The following is a 16,491-nucleotide window of genomic DNA, read 5'->3' as shown; positions in this document are numbered from 1 at the left end:
CATCCGTTCCTTCAGTAAAAAAAGAACGTGTTTTAATAAAAATACATAAAATTAATGTATTTTGCAAACTGGCTTCGCGGGCCGCAGAAAAAGGCAACGGGGGCCGCATGCGGCCCGCGGGCCGCCAGTTGGAAACCCCTGATCTAAACCATCTGACTGGTACACTCACCAGCAATGGAAATGGGACACCTAAATCCTGAAACACTGGTTTCCTACAATGTGTTATGTGTGCTGCCTATCTCCACTGCTATAGCAGAACATGCTAATGAAAAGTTGCTATTGATGTTCGCCCATCGCCAAGTGTCCAATTTTTAATGCCTGTGACTGTAGTTGTACTACTGATAGGCAGTAAGAAAATAGGCAAGGGTGGAGATTGGATAAAAGCACCATTTTTATTCAGGACACATATTAACATGTCCACAATAAGAAAATCCAAATATCCAGATGAGTTATTTGCTTTCGTAGATAGTGAGCCCCCCTCCCCCCACTTCCTTACGAAATGTATACTGTAATGGAGCTGTTGACTCCAAACTTTTCCGGTGGCGGCGCCAGCTAACTGCGTCTGAAACGAGTTTCGTTCGTCATTTGGTTGCCCTAAGCTTTACATTGGAAGACTGTGTGCTATTCAAACGTTATTTTCAGCGAAGATAAATGTTTTGCTGATTGATTCAGTAATAACATTGTGTTTCGTAAACCCCTTGAAATAATGTAGCTACTCAAAAAGTTACAAAATTGCCCTTGTTATGAACCGAATAAATAATACATTAAAGGGCAACGGCAGGGAACGGGGCTAAACAGCGTATACTTGTGCACAAAGAGTAATAAAGGTTTTGTCGTTTCTAGTTGGTGTACGCTCACAGTCCAATAATTTTCATTCTACACTACGTTTCACGTTCTCTTATAGTTTACAGGTAGCCTATGTGTGCCATTCAACACATGCCAATTTTCGTCGATACCAGGTCACGCAGAACGCACACCCACTCCACTCCCGTCAACAGCTTTGTTCACGTCCTTTGGGGAATCCCTTGCGCCGACATTTCACAACATTGCCGCGTGATTTTTTGACAAGAGTGTACCCAATTTCTTAGTGGACCGCTCAACACCGACGACTTCTGTCCACCCGTTTTGCCATTATTCACTTCGGAAAATCATTTTCCCACGTTTTCAAACGTCAATAACTCGGCAACAAAGCCGTTTCCGGAATTTCGTTACATGAACTTTCCACCTTATTTTCACTCGTACAATCACCTCCCAAGCGTTGTAAACGAACTTACGAAACACCCTGTATACAGGTAAAGTTAATATTCCCTGTGCATAGAGCACCTTGCCAAGGGGGCACATTTAGGGTATGTGGGAGTAGGGCCCAACATATTTTCGATGTATGACATCTTGGAGGTGATGTGATCAGCACCACGCTCCGGCTGTCTTCCCCCTCCCCCCCTACCGGGTACCATTTGATTTGAGGCTGGCTGGGCCCTGGAGCCGCTTTATGCGGGGACAAAGCCGGAAAATTGCGACCTTTGATCAGCCACCCCAGGTCTGCTGCTTGGCAGTCAGACTAGAATCAAATGAGGCTAAAGTTTCACGAGAAATGCTGTGGTGAAGGTTTCTTCAACTTATCTTTAATCAGAAAAAAGTTATGACTGTAGCAAGTGTATCATTTTCCAGGTGTGAGGAAACAGTGTCATAGTGTATACTTGGGCTATCCAGAAAGTAACACACGTTTTGGAATAAATAAAACCCAAGTGAAGGGAAACGTATTTTATTAGATACATTTGAAAGTCAAACTCTTACTCTACAACATAGTCTCCTTACAAATTGAGATACTTATCATAACGGTGCACCAGGTTATTAATTCCATCGTTAGAGAATTTTGCCGCCTGGGACTCACATCACGCCTGCCTACAGTTCCGCGTCGACGTTGAAGCGCTGCGTTGCGAGCCAGGTCTTCATATGTGGAAACAAGTGATAGTCGCTCGGCGCAAGATCCGGACTGTATGGTGGATGATCACCTTCCATCCGAAACCATCCAAGAGCTCTCGAGTGCGATTTGCCGTGTGCGGGCGGACGTTCTCGTGAAAAAAACAAAACCTTGGAACTCAACTTTCCCCGACGCTTGTTTTGAATCGCTCATCTTAACTTCTTTAATGTTTCACAATCTGTCTCAGAGGTTATTTTAAACCACGTTCTAGGAAGCACACCCTCACCAGATGCACACCCTCCCTGTCCAAAAATACGGTCGCCATGATATTCTTGCTGACAACGTTTGCAAACATTTCCTTGGTTTTCTGGGAGATCTTGTGTGTCCCCACTCCATAGACTGTTTTGTTGTCTCACAATTCACATGTTTTACCCAAGTCTCGTTCCCAGTTACGACACGATCTAGAAGTGACTTTCTCGTAGGCCTCGAGAAATTTCAACGATTCTGCTATGCGATGTTTTTTGCCTTCTGACAAGAATTTCGGTACCCATCTTGCACAAAACTTATGGCAGCCTAGCTTTTGCGTCACAATCTCATGCAACAAACTAAGTGAAATTTCAGGAAACTCAAGCGAGAGCTCCGAAGTTCTGAAGCGGCGGTTTTCACGAATCTATGCATTGATTTTCGCCACCAGTTCATCAGTCACAATGCTCGGTCGGCCACTTCGCTCTACATGGTGCACATTAGTGCGGCCATTTTTAAACATATTGCACCACTGCCTCACTCCGCCTTCACTCATTACGTCTTGAATGCATGAATTGCAAAATAGGCACCTTTGTTTCCCTTCGGAAAAGTCAAGAGGAAGTTGAAAATATTTATATCAATATGCCACTGTTTTATACAATCAGGATTACTATTTTCACAGTGCTATTTTTTTCACATATATCTGTAAACATGTGTGTGCTACTTCATACTGCATTGATGTGGCTGAAAGTTGGAGTGTTACATATTCATACCAATGCTAAACCAACGTTCAAAACAATTTGAGTGTGTGCGTATGTGGGTGGCTTAAGGTCCAGGCGACCCAAGCAATTGCCCGCGGCACAGCCCTCGCCAGACCAGGGGGTCCAGATTTAGTGGAGCCGAATCCTAATTTCTGATTACATAAATATGGATATAATGTTATGTTTTATAAAGAGTTAGATTTGTGTAGAGAAAAAATAATTTAGGTTACTTCTCAATGACAAATGCATATTGCAAGATCATGTAGCAATTTAAACACTGTTATTGTGATATCAACCTACAGTATAAGTATTACAAGCCTATTATTTATCGTCGATAAAACCGTAAATATACAACACGGTCCTGTTTTTTATTGGCCGAAGGTGGAAACTAATGGGATCAGGTAAAATGTTGAGGCGGAGGATGACAGGGTGGCCAGATGAGGTGCAAAAAATTGACCTATGAAGATATTAAAATCCTATAAAAGATTGTAGGAATAAGTATTATAAACCGAATAATAATAAATAAATAAATAATAAACTGATAATCAAATTCTCACTCAAAAGTTACATGTAAAGTATTATGTTGTGTAATCACATTAGCAGGGTGAAATTTTTGTCGAGATAATAAAGTTCGATGTGCCCTGATATATATGTTTTGTTGTAAAAGCTACTTATTGTAATTACAATTTTTCTAAGGTTAACTTACCGGCCCCCGTGGCGGAGTTGTTAGCACACGACGCCAGGGGTCCCGGGTTCGAATCTCGCCCTGGGCATGGATGTTTGTAAGTGTCCATTCATTAATTTTATCATGTCATCACTCTTTCGCAAATTAGCCAAAAGTGGCACAAAAGCGAAGTAAAATAAAGCAAATAAATCAATCAACCAATCAAATGTTATCTCAAGTGTATTAGATCCGAACTTAAAAAAAAAAAATCCACCCCAAAATCTCTGAAGAAATCGGCGCCTATGCACATCACCTCCTTACCGTCAACAAAATATGAGTTTAATTCAATATGGCGGATGTCCTCTTGGAACACACCAACGTGGTTCCCCCTAAGCCTTACCTTTTTCTATTGTGACCAATTGTACCCAGCCTAATTTCTTTGCATTTTATCGGGGGTGTTAAGAGACTTTTGAATTTCCCTGTAGGCCCTTGTGTGTGATTCTCATCATGAGAACAAGAACTGCACACACACATGCATTGATTGATTGAGTTGGTGTTTTAAGTCCACTTTATGCACAGTAAGGCTAATCCGGACTGGACCTACAGTTTAAAGTAGAATCCGAACCACCATGTGCCTCCACTGAGTATCGAACCTGGGACCTCTTGATTACAAGGCGACGACGCTACCACTGCGCTATCGGGGAGGCCCTACACACACACATGCATTATATATGTGCGATATATATATATATACGTATATGTATGTATGTATGTATGTGTGTGTGTGTGTATATATATATATATATATATATATATATATATATATATATATATATATATATATATATATATATGATGAGTTGTCTTCCTGAAGGCAGGTCTTTTGACCGGAAGGTCGCTGGGTAAGGTGAACCCATGGTGGTTTGCCATTGCCTTCCATGGGATGAGGATGAAATGGACAACCATGCACGAGCGGGATTCGAACCCGGGACCCCTCGCGTCCCAGCGCGATGTGCCACTCGCGTGTGTGTGTGTGTGTGTGTAAAGAGATGTAGGTATAATATTTTGCGGGGGGACCTAAGATTTGTAGATCCGGCACTGACTATACCATCTCTAGTACTGCAATCTTAACGTGCAATTTTGTCGGACCCTGTGGCCGAGTGGAGAACTCCCCGATAGCGCAGTGGTAGCGTCGTAGCCTTGGAATTAAGGGGTTCCGGGTTCGAGTCCCTGGTAAGGAATGGGTATTTGTGTGTGTCCAGATGATAAGAAACTGGGAAACTGTAACAATTGAAAAGTGTAAAAGTGAGAAAAAGTGTGAATGGTGAGAGATACCTCCGTGTAGGCGGTATTTCCTTGAACAATAAAAAAGAGAGTGGTTAGCACATCGCGCTGCGACGCAAAGGGTCCCAGATTCGAATCCCGCTCGGGCTTGGTTGTTTGTGAATGTCCATTCATCAATTTCATCATTTCATTTCATCACTCATCCCCATCTTCGCAAATTAGCCAAGAGGCACAAAACGCGAAGTAAAATAAACTAAATCAATCAATCAATCAACGAACGTGCACTTTCTTTACATCAAACAGATTTCGTGTAAAAGGTCAATTTTATTAACAACTAAGAAAATAAAAGTAAAGTCGCATGGCATTAATGTTAAACTTAGTTTATTTTACTTCGCTTTCTTGCCACTTTTGGCTTATCGCGACGATGAGGATGAGTAATGATATGATGAAATTTATGAAAGGACACTCTCAAAGAACATCCGTGCATAAGCCGGAATTCGAATCTAGGATCTCTGGCGTCGTAGTTTGCTGTGCACATTGAATTAAAGGTAAAGGTAAAATGCTCCCCTGTGCTTAGCTTAACCAGGGTTTCGCCCAGGTACCCATGTTTTTCGACGCTGGGTGGGCGCCGGTGCCGCTTCCATCGTTAGACGTTATAAAAGTTCCCGGGCTTGAACCGGCCGGGGATCGAACCCGGGAGTCAGACGCGTTACCGACTGAGCCACGGCGGCCATACTGGATTATTATGTATTATTCTTCAACACATTAATTCACAACAATAAAACTTTTAAATTGTAAAAAATGCAATTTTCATAAACCAGTACTATGCAAATTGTATATTTTTAATTCCAATGCATCTGTCATGTTCTTAACATTTTCTCAGGTTAAGATCAAATTAAATGTGTAATTTAATGTAACAACATCACGTCCAGCATGGAATTCCTCATGTATTTAAGGAAGAAATTTTATATTTTCGAGGAAGTCATTTGGAAGAAATTTTCCAGGTTGAAATGAATCCCAAAATACCATGCAACCATTATGGTATTCTGTAGTATAGACGAAGAAAGGGGGTCGGCCCCCGTGGCGGAGTGGTTAGCACATCGCGCTACGACGCCAGCGGTCCCGTGTTCGAATCCTGGCCTGGGCATGGATATTTGTGAGTGTCCATTCATCAAATTTCATCATATCATCACTAATTCCAATCTTCGCAAATTAGCCAAAAGTGGCACAAAAAGCGAAGTAAAATAAAGCAAATCAAATCACAAATAGGTAAAGAAGGGGATAAGCTTGGCTTGTGAAGCCATTTATATATAACTGAATTTCTAAGAACGGGCAATTTTGATCTTCTGAGGCCCCAGTGGGGGAGCTGGACGAACGCTTGTAGTAATGGTTCCCTTAAACGTCAACCACATTCAGCTTTCCACGTTTTTGTATTTCATTGACTGGGCTACGTATACATGATTTCGTTTTCTACCAACTATTTAGTATAACAAATTAAAGCCATGTTGCTGGTTTGTCAATTACAGGAATTTTCAAAGCTAAATGACTATGATATGCCTTACCTAGTAATATTAGGAATTTTCGAAGCTAAAAGAATTAAAACCCACGAAAATGACTATGATTTTCCGGACCTAGTAATATTACTTGCATCTCTTTACTTAGAATAATAGAGAAAATAATAATATTGCATTAATACATGTAAACTGAGAGCAATTACTGGTAAATATCTTTAGAATATAATAATATTGCATTAATACATGCAAACTGTGAACAGCTTGCACTGTTGTGCCATCTACTGGCAAAAAATTATAACCTTAGATTCTGATGTCAAAATATCCTCGCTTCGATATAACTTTTATCGATTTAACATGTAACAGGGGACGAAAGGTGAGGCAGGGTGGGTCAAGGCCCGCCCTTTACAAGATTCAATTGGCAAAATTTATGATATAAATAAAATGAGAGTGCAAAGATAATGATGAATGTGATAAGAAACCTTATGCGTTCCCAATCGGGATCTCTTGTTCCAAGTCCTGTATCCTGTATTAATAATATTTAAGCTTTCTATTATTGCATAGTAATAGATCACGTAACAACTGTGTGAATATTAAAATGCATTATGATCCGTTTGTCATAAAAGTAAACAATTAGGCCTATATACAAGAAGTTAATGTACATATCTATGAGCAGTTTATTGTAATATATGCAGAAGGGATTAAGTTTTGAACGAGTGGAGGTATACAGACTTCAGCCACGTGCGGGCGCTAACGTGCATGTAACACTCGAAATTTTCGCATAACTATGCTCGCTGTTACAGCATAACCACCATCTTTGTCTACCATGCACACTAGCGCCACCAAGCAGAAGTCTGTAAATCTCCACTTACTCGAAACTTGCATCATTACCGCTTGCATTACAACAAACTGCTCAGAGATACGGCTATTAACCTATTGAACATAAATATTTACTTTTCTGACATCTGAAACGGATCATCCTGTATATTTTTCTTTGAAGATACGCTCCACACAAATCTTTGACACCCCATCTAGTGGTTGACCCCACCAGAAACGATGGCGCCGCCACTGGTGCCCCTATTTTGAATAACTGGAGGAGGCTTAGTATCCAAAATAGTTCTGGACTTTCTCACGTGTGTTAAACATTTCCAAATTTTGAAGACCTACATAATGGGAGGCCTATACCCGAGTTCGAGTGTAGGCCTCCATTATGTAGATGTCCAAATTTTGTTGGTTGAGTTGGTGTTTTAAGTCCACATTATGCCCAGTACAGTAAGGCTAATCGGGACTGGACCTACAGTTTAAAGTGCGATCCCAACCAGTATGTGCCTCCACCGGCGCAACCACTTGATTACAAGGCGACGGGGCAACCACTGCGCCAACAATTGTGGTTTCAATTATCCGTACGTATTCGACACCGGGTTCGATCCCCTTTTTATGCATATTGCAGAGTAGTTCGGACCCAAATTTAAACTGTAGGTCCAGTTTCGATTAGCCTATCATGAGCTAAAGTGCACTTACACTTTAAAAACTATTTTCGAGTCTGTTAAACTTTGTGATGAAGGCAGAACCTTTCAGTTTTCAAAGAAAGTTGCCGAAAAACCCTCCCCGTGGATCCGTGCCTGGTATATACTAAAGTGAGTATTAAATAATACAAGTAAGGACATACCAAAGTATAATTCATAAGCCCTGCTTCGAATCCTGGGAAAGGCATGTACGTTTCTTTGCGTCATTGCGCTATTTCACCACTTCTGCACTCATCGTCGTCACGGTTAACGTGAAGAAGCAGAAGAGCGGCGAAAAGTAACAAAACAAATACGAAGTAAAATTCACTAAAACTACAAAAGAGTTGCAACACGAAATGGGTGCCTATTTTAAAATGTTAAAGACAGAGCTTGGCCGTGACTTACAAAGCAACTCGTAACATTATGGGGACCAATGGGAGGAAGCGATTCGCGCACGTGTGCTCCCATTGGTGGACTTTGATTTTACATCATCCAGGATTACGACTTCCATTCCATTCCTCTCAAACGCATTTCATAAAGGCTATTTTCACAGAATGTAATTTCAAAAATCCCACCCTCCCACGCGGTTATCTGAAACACGTCATCACGTTCGATGACGTCATTACGGCAATTACAGGGAGAAAAAAGAAACAATTTAGCATTTTATTTCCTCTCGAGTTTCGAAAAGGTATATGTGGGTCACACGTGACGCAATCATGTGTGTAATTAAAAGTATGTAGAGCATGAAAAACTGCACGGTGATGTAAATCCTCGGTAGATCTTCTAAAAATACGAAATGAAGCAATAATTCTCAACTCAATGGCATAAAATTGTGAATTTGAGTTATGAACAGGCAGAATAATATTGCTGCTGTAATAGGATCGTTAAAAACACTCTAAAAATTCATATAATAGTATATTTCTGGCAAACAAATCCGATATTGATAATAACAAATCAATAATGAAATCGTGATATAACTTTGTTTATCAGGATACTTAGTTGCAAGAACTTCAGCGTGTTTTCAGCAAGGGCAGCCAGGGGCGTGGTGCTGATTACATCACCCCCACTTTCGGCCGTGATCAAGAAAGCGTGGGGCTCTAACTCCACATCCCCCTATACATCTTCATTGGGTGGTGCAAAGCACAGGGGAGCACTTTACTTTTTTTTTTACATTTCGAGACATAGGTAAATGAAAGGGCGTTTTTGACCTTTGTAAAAATAACAGCAAAGTGCATCATATGATGCAAATGGATGTTTCTTCCTATATCAAGCTGAACTTTAATGCATCATTTCAAGCGTTTTTTATGCACATTCCTGAATCTTTATCGTTGGTGTACTTAAACAGTTTGTCTGAACTACAGACAGTAACTGATGCAATTATTTTTCTGTGTGTAACCACCTTGATATTTGTAATAAAATCCTTTGCATACACAGAGAAGAGGCGCCAATGTTTACTGTAAACAACAAAAACATGAAGTGAAAATCATTCACATCTTGTTTACTTCCATGTACGTATATCGTCAAATCACAGAAACTTGATATCGACGAACGTGAAACAAAAAAACGAGCGTAGGTTTTGCACAAGAAAACCACAACATTAATATCGTTTGTTCCGACTTCCAACGAAGAGAAATATGACATGAATTATGGTTACAAAAAGCTACCGCCTGCATACCCTGTTCGAGGAAATGCAAGAGTTGTTTCATCCTCTGAGGTCAAACAATCTCTAGAGTTAGGCTTGTTGAATCAAAAGCTTAGCTGAAATTTCAATTCAACCACTTACAGAGAATTCACTCCCAGTATCGACCTGTCCGGCCGTTATACACACAAAAAAAAAGGACAGACGTCGTATGTTGAATAACGAAATGCATGTGGAGTTTTTGATGTTCCATCTAGCTTGCTTGTATCTCTATGCAGGATCTGGGTAATGGAAAAGACAGACAGTCGCCTGCTTGTCTTTTGTTTAGAGCTCTGGATCCACCCATGCACATTTGCACTGTACGCTATCAGTTCAAAGAATGAGAATGTGCAAGGGGAGATATGTTTGTTTTTCAATGGCAATTCAATAGCATTTTTGAAGCAACATTATACATTTTAAATGTGCCATGTATGTCGTTTGTTTCTGAAAGATATCTTGTCTAAATACTAGCATACATATTTGATGTTCGACACAAGTTGTAATACAAAATTCTATGTTTTGAACGCATGTTTGCAAATCGTATTCGTATGTGTGTGTACGAATAATGGAGTGTACAGTGGGGTGCATAAATATTACCAGGCAAATTGTTCATCACTATTTTCAATCATTTTTCTCTTGCATCCTAAATGCTTTAGAGAAATGAAATTTTATTTATGCAGCATAGACGTTTTTTTTCCTGGATCGTGGCGTTTTAATTAAATTCTTCAATATCACATTGCGATAAACAAAATGAATTAACCTGGTTGTACTTATGCATTCCACTCTGCATTTCACATTTATCGCCTTGCAGAGAGCGAAAGACACCAATATTATAACTGTTCTGTCGAATATTTGTTCTATTGTAACTCAGTTAGACTTAAGGCAACTCATTTAAAAGAGGGAACCTCACAGATATTTGTTAATATGAAAATCAATTAAGATCTAATTATTTCAATTTGCTTAATTCATGCGGAACCATAATGTGCGGAACAGGCCGAATGAAACCGAAATGCATGCGGTTATTGAAATTTTATATCTGTACATGTAGTTTGGGGATGGGGAAAACGTACCGAACCGCTTTTGAAATATGGTGACCATCTTCAAAGTCGCCATCTTGGATCAAGATCACTTTTTTTAAATGGGAACCTAGGCATGTGAAACATGAAATTACACTGGAAAAAGCTCACAAACACGATGGTAGCATTAATTTTTGCAAACCTTTATTCATGTTAATGCTACAGAATGTTAAAGAAGTGTTTTCAACGGTTTCTCTCATTGTTGCAGGATGTTAGACGATATGCTCAATGTGTCCACCATTCTTGGCCAGAGTCATATTGAGTCGATTCACCCATTCCTGATTGACTTTCGATAAGATGTCGGGTGTGATGCTTTCACAGCACTCGACAATTCTGTCTTTCAAATGTTCCATATCACGATTTTTTACGGAATAGACCAGTGATTTCACGTGGCCCCACAGATAAAAATCGAGGGTGTCAGGTCCGGCGAGCGTGGTGGCCATTCCACAGGCCCCCTGCGACCTATCCAGCGATTGGGAAACTGGATGTACAGATAGTCCCTAACATTGTGACCAAAATGCGGGGGATCGCCATCATGTTGAAAGAACTCAGGGAAACTGCCATCCTCGATCATGAAAGGTGGAAACACTTGTGTATCTAGTAAGTTCAAATAATCCTCGGCATTGAGGGTACCGTCAATGAAGAATTTCCTACCACACGGGTTCCCCATCACTTTTGAACGGAGGACTGTCCCAGTTGTATCCACCCAATGAGGATTCGATTCAGACCAGTATCTCATGTTTTGTCTGTTCACCTCCCCATTGAGATAAAAGTTTTCTTCATCACTGAACAACACTTGTGAGGGAAGGTAGGATCTTGTAACACCTTAGGGGACATTTCTTCTGCAAATTCAACCCTGCGGTCAGGATCGTCCTCACTCAAGTGTTGAAGCAACTGAATCTTGTATGGATGCCTTTTGTGCCTTTTCAGAATCCTCATAATGGAAGCACGACTCACACCAGTAACAGCAGCATGACTACGGGTACTACGGTGCGGACTCAACGTAACTGCCGTCAAGACTGCTGTTGATGTTGCTTCATCTGTGGTTACCTTAGGACTACCTGATGTGGGCCTGATTGCAACGGATCCAGTCTCTCTGAACTTAGCGATCGGTTTCCGCACAATGCTGTCAACAATGGGAGCTTGTTCTGGATGACACTGATTGAACTCATCGGCGATGACTTTCGAGCTTCTTTCCCCACACATCAGGATGTTTTAAACGCGTTCTGCTTGTGTGAGCTCCATTTCTTAGTGCACCTGCAACAATGAGAGAAACCGTTGAAAACACTTCTTTAACACCCTGTAGCATGAACATGAATAACGTTTTGCAAAAATGAAAGCTACCATCGTGTTTGTGAGCTTTTTCCAGTGTAATTTCATGTGTCACATGCCTAGGTTCCCAATTTAAAAAAGTGATCTCGATCCAAGATGGCGACCATATTTCAAAAGTCGGTTCGGTAGGTTTTTCTTCATCCCGAAGCTACATGTACACATATAAAATTTCAATAACGGCATGCATTTCGGTTTTATTTGGCCCGTTCCGCACTTTTGAAGCACCCTGTATATTGATTCTGGATTGAATAATTTATTGACAACAATGTTATTTTTCTTCTACAGGGTATCTGAAAAGTAGTATTCCCTAGATTTGAAACATCTGCTGCTATGGTAAGTGATTGATTTTTTTGTAAATCCATTATCATAATTTTGACTTGCCATGATGCAACTTGAGTGTCGTTTTATTTTCCGAGCTTTATTGTGATCGAGTTTAGGAAATAACTGAAGTTTTATGTTCCTAAAAAATAGGGTTATCTCTATTGATGGCAACACTGAACGAATATAATTTATTTGAATTCGTAACAATCTGTAGAATTGTTGAAATGTAAAGCACAAAGACCTCCGAACCCCAGACATTAAGCCGCCACCTTTCCAGTCAGGAAATAGCTCGAAACATTTAAGGAATGTCTTGTCAGACATTGCCGAGCTTCCTTGAGCCTCTTGGATCGCGATTGTTGCAAAGAGATGCAAACAACCGCCATCGCGGAAGAGTCGTCAGATAACTGAGTCGGCGATATTGAGTAAATTGAGTTGAAATAAATTTCTGGGAGGAGAGAGATCAGTGTTCAGTTCCAAACAAGCAATTCTAAACAGTGAGGCAGTCGAGCAGGTGATTTGAGTACGGAGCGTCAGGCAGTTAGTAACCAGCCTGAAATGGAGCAGGGGAGAAGTACGGTTCAAGGAAGAACGTATTAATTAGCGAGTCGCAAGTCAGACTCTTGTACGTACAGTGGCCATCAGAATCAAACTTCACAGAACTTCGACTTCAGTGTAGAGACAGGTATACCATTATGCTTAGAAATGCTGATCCAGTCTGTAGGGGTTTAAACTCAAGTGTTGTGTTTGCCATTCAAGTGTGTAGATAGTTGTACCTTTTTCTCATTACCATTAGGTTTACCATGAAGAACGAGTACTCAAATGAAGAGGATGAATGATACCTCGAGTTACATCACCCACCTGCATGGTTAAGGGTTCTTGGTTCGATCCCACGAACCTCAGAGTTCGTTACGAATTTATTAAGAATCGTTTCCGTTTATATATATTGTAGAAAATCGTGTGTAAGCCCAGTGTTGTCAGTTTCGAATAAAATCACCTACACACCACTGAATTCTGATGTTGATGTAAACTTATACATTGAAAACAGTAGCGGAAAGAGGACGTATCGTGCGGAAGAGTAAGAATAACTGCTTCAGCGTTTTTCAACTATTCCATAGCATACAGTTGTCTGCTTTTCCAATATCATATTATGAAATATGTCCTGCACAGTGGCCGTGCGGTCTAAGGCTCAAGCTTTGGGCTCTGCAAACGGGACGCGCGCATGTTCCAGTCTCCTGAAGGAAGAGTAACAACATTACTCATGAGATTTCGGCCTGTGTATGGGATCGGTGGCCACCCTCATCGTGAGAAAATTGGGGAGCTACGAATGAGTAGCATAACCCGGTCATGAAAACTTACAACAGCGACTGGGGGTTCGTCGTGCTGACCACACGTCATTCCGTAACTGGTTGGATGATCTCCCACCTCGGCAGGTTGGAGTGAGGCCCATAGTCGTTAGGTAGTCCCTGACCCTCACGGACTATTAAGCCAAGATTATTATTTTGATGGTATGAAAATGATATGTAAACATAAGTTTAAACTTATCGCTTTATAGTCTGTGTTTAGAATTAAAATTTTAAAAACATTAAAATGAACAATTACTGTCCGATTATTTATCTACACTTCGAGAGAGCTATTTAAATTTAAGTCCTCTGGTTTCAGAGAAAGCTGCAACAACTCCAGCACCATGTACAATTTTACTGAATTTTTCTTCAAGTTTTATCTGGTACGAAATATTGGTGTAACTGCAAAATGTTAAAGTAATTGTGGTAATGAAAATATTTTGAGCAAATCAGAAACGTCAAATAAGAAATTTAATTAAGCCATGAATAACTCTAATCTGCCGTTGGTGCCGCCCTTGTGTGAAAGCAATCAGCCATTTTCGACCTTTGTCTGCTCGTCTCTGTATTCAAAGTTTTCAACAAGTAAATCGATTTCAAAGAACTTTAATTTATGATCACCGTAACTTGTGCACCTAATTTGAGCCAGATTTCTCAAAAACTAATAATAAATAAAATAAAACTAGTAAAAATAATAATACATTTCTTGGTACCGAACATTTTTCTTAGTGCCATGTACTAAATTTTAAAACAAACCACTCCATTGTACAGTGTGTAAATATACACTTTTCGCGATTACAAAGTCGGATAATTAATGCTTACGCTCGTAATAGTAATTTTTAATGTGTTTCGGATCGGCTGAGAATATATTTCTTCAATCATCTATCTGCATCACATCTATGGCAAAAAATGAAATACGTAACGTGGAAGAAAGTTACTACCATAGCCATCTTGCAACGTGTTGGCCTTAAAATTCTAGCTCTCTACAATAATAAAAGTTTTGCTATGTATATCTCTAATGCTTTAGGCACACTATCCAAATACAAGTAATTTGCTTTATTTTTCATCAAGAAATGAATTTATGCATTCTTCCCACTTAGAGGAGTGTTCGAACGTTCAGACTCACTTGCTGACGTCAATCCTATTCAACTAATGATCGTTCACTACCAGTTATTGTCCAGCCTGAATCTAAACTCTTGAGCCTTATTAATTAAAGCTGGGCATAAAAAGCTTACGATTCTATAAATTTGATTAAATTACGATTTGATTCTATAAAATCTTTATCATAAATTAGAGAATCTTCATATACACCCAAAACGTTCGACAATTGTGTGGAATCTATATTCCAACAGAATTACATTTGGATGGTTCTCCGATAAATTAATCCTTGTTCCACTTCAATCGGCATACCTCAAGGCTCACAGCTGAGCCCTCTCTTATTTAATATTTATACGAATGAGATACATGCATTATCAATTCAACCATTTCATCCCCTTCAGTATGAAGACGATGTTTGTTTCTATAACATAACAGATGAAACTACTCAAGGTATTACAGCAATGCAGAATTTAATCTCCACCATAAGAGCGTGGTTTTTGAACGAAGGACTATCCATCAGCGAAACAAAATCAAAAATTATTTGATTTAATAATAAGCGATTGGGTACTTATCCCAACAATATATCACATATTTCTAATATCCCATAATAGAAACACATAAATATTTAGGTATACATTTTGACAGGCGATTCACATAGAATACACACATTACGCATTTAATCAATAAAGGCCGTAAAATAATAAATATACTCCGTAGTATGACAACAATTAAATGGGGTGGCCACCCCAAAATCTTACTTCTATTTTACAGGAATTGTTTTCGACCAAACTTTGAGTATGCAGCCTTTAGTTATGGGGGTGCAAAAGTAAGTCTTTTAGACAAAATAGACATACTACAGAGAAAAGCTTTGAGGACCTGCTTAGGTCTCCTGTCCTAATGTCAGTGTATATATGGAAAGCAAAGAAACTAGTTTGACACATAGACGGAACCAATTAAAAATAAAATTTCTGCTCGAAACTTGGGAAAATCATACGCATCCATTCAACAAATTGTTCGAAATACAAAAACAATGGACAGAAACCAAAGTTATAGATCCTAAACATACTTTCTTTTATTTTGCATATTGCCAATACATAGACCCGGAAACCCGTGCAAAGTCTTTCACCTTCCAACATCCTTCAATTTATCAATTAGACATACCATTACATACTCAATGCAACATCCATTTCAGGGATCTCGGAAGGCATATCATGTATAAAGAGAAATGGCCAACACACCTAATCATATATACAGATGGATCCAAAGATCGCCAAGGTGTGGGTTGTGCATATTTCATTCCAGATCGAAATATAAACAAACAATTCCGTTTATCACCTGATACTTCTATTTTCACTGCAGAAAGATATGAAATATATAAAGCTCTCACATACGCTATATATAATAATTACACAAACATTCTTGTCATAACAGATGCTTTAAGCGTATTAATGGCGCTGAGTTCCTCATATCCTCAGATTTGTAAACATCCTTTATTTATCATCCTTATAATCCAACAAACCCAGTATGCTAATGGAAGAAATATCAACGTTTAGTTTAGTTACGTAAAAGCTCACCAAGTAAATACGGGAAATGAACGTGGGGACGTATATGCCAAAGCTGCCCGATCATCGGAATCTACCTCACTTGCGAGGCTTCCATACACGGTGTATAGAACAATTTCAATCCGCGGACAATACATATAAATGGTTTGCAGAACATTCACAAAATAAACCTTGGTACTACTCATATAATATTCCAAG

The sequence above is a fragment of the Lepisma saccharinum genome, chromosome 6 (assembly GCF_977018435.1).
Source record: "Lepisma saccharinum chromosome 6, izLepSacc3.1, whole genome shotgun sequence".
Classification (NCBI taxonomy): domain Eukaryota; kingdom Metazoa; phylum Arthropoda; class Insecta; order Zygentoma; family Lepismatidae; genus Lepisma; species Lepisma saccharinum.
Note: the sequence above shows the minus strand (reverse complement) of the source record.